At 43.0% G+C, this 1480-nt stretch overlaps 1 non-coding gene across 1 annotated transcript; it reads right to left on the bottom strand.

Annotated features, from left to right (window-relative positions):
• Window positions 1-1143: 1143 nt before the first annotated feature.
• On the bottom strand, window positions 1144-1224 carry Trnas-aga33 (transfer RNA serine (anticodon AGA) 33). Its single transcript has one exon. It is a non-coding gene; the product is annotated as a tRNA-Ser (tRNA).
• Between the last annotated feature and the right edge of the window lie 256 nt (window positions 1225-1480).

Below are 1480 nucleotides of genomic sequence, written 5' to 3'. Positions count from 1 at the left end.
GGCATGGAGGTATGCTTCTAACTGCAGCTCTCAAAGGCACAGGAGGGCCTGATCTATATAGTGTGTTTCAGGACAGCCAGGGCTACATAGAGAGACCTTGTTTCAATATAGGGTGAGTTTCAGGACAGCCAGGGCTATGTAGAGGAACCCTGTCTCAAAACAAACAACAAACAAAACAAACAAACAAAAACCCTACGGGATAGAAACAGTGAAATGGCTCAGCAAGTAAAATAAAGGTACTTGCCACCAAGCTTAAAAGCCGGAGTTAGAGCCTTGTGATCCACATGACAGAAGGAGAGAGGAAGCACTCTGAGGTTGTCCTCTGACCTCTCTTCAGTATACATACTGTAGCACACACAATAATGGCCTCTCTAATTTAACGCGACACTGCAGTCAAGCCACTGTCCTCTGCTGCCATCTAGTGGAAGCCGACAGGAATGCAAACATTGCTTAAAGGGACAGACTAAATACATTCGTTAGGGTTTTTTTTAAGCTTGTTGGAACAGAGTCTCTAATGCAGTCCAGGCCAGACCATAATTCACTATTGTAACTCAGACTGGCCTTGAACATCAACCTTCCTGTCTCAGTCTCCAGAGGATAAAATCGCAAGTATTTCTACTGTCTGCAGCTCATAATTGATTATTTTAAAGATCTTGAGTTGTTCCTTAAGATTAATAAAAAAAATCCTAGGGCTGAAGAGGTGGTTTCATGGTTAAAAGCACTAGCTGCGGGGGCTGGAGAGATGGCTCAGTGGTTAAGAGCACTGACTGCTCTCCCAGAGGTCCTGAGTTCAAATCCCAGCAACCACATGGTGGCTCACAGCCATCTGTAATGGGATCTGATGCCCTCTTCTGGGGTGTCTGAAGACAGCTACAGTGTACTTACATACAATAAATAAATCTTAAAAAAAAAAAAAAAAAAAAAAAAAAAAAAAAAAAAAAGCACTAGCTGCTCTTCCAGAGGATCTGGGTTCAATTCTCAGCACCCACATGGCAACTCACAACTGTCTGTAACTCCAGGTCCAGGGGATCCAACACCCTGACACAGACATACATGCAGGCAAAACACCAATGTATTTAAATGGTAGGTAGGCAGGCAGGCAGGCAGGTAGATAGATGATGGATAAATCTTTTTTTTTCTTTTTTTCGGAGCTGGGGATCGAACCCAGGACCTTGCGCTTTCTAGGCAAGCGCTCTACCACTGAGCTAAATCCCCAACCCCAGATAAATCTAAAAATGTTAAAGATTACTAAAACCCTTCATTTACACATAGTATCTAGCAAAACATGCTTTTATAAGAAAGTTGAGTAATTTTCACTGTAGTAAGCTGGATTGGGGGGAAAACTACCCTACAACACTATTTGATATACAATTTCTAAAACTAGCACAGCAAGGCTGGGTATGTCCTAGCACTTGGGAGGAAGAGACAGGTGGGTCTCTGGGAGTTTGAGGCCAACCTGGTTTACATAGCCATTTCCAAG

This window comes from Rattus norvegicus, chromosome 1, assembly GCF_021556685.1.
Source record: "Rattus norvegicus strain SHRSP/BbbUtx chromosome 1, alternate assembly SHRSP_T2T, whole genome shotgun sequence".
Classification (NCBI taxonomy): domain Eukaryota; kingdom Metazoa; phylum Chordata; class Mammalia; order Rodentia; family Muridae; genus Rattus; species Rattus norvegicus.
The sequence above is the reverse complement of the archived record's forward strand: the minus strand, read 5'-3'. Positions and strand labels throughout refer to the sequence as shown.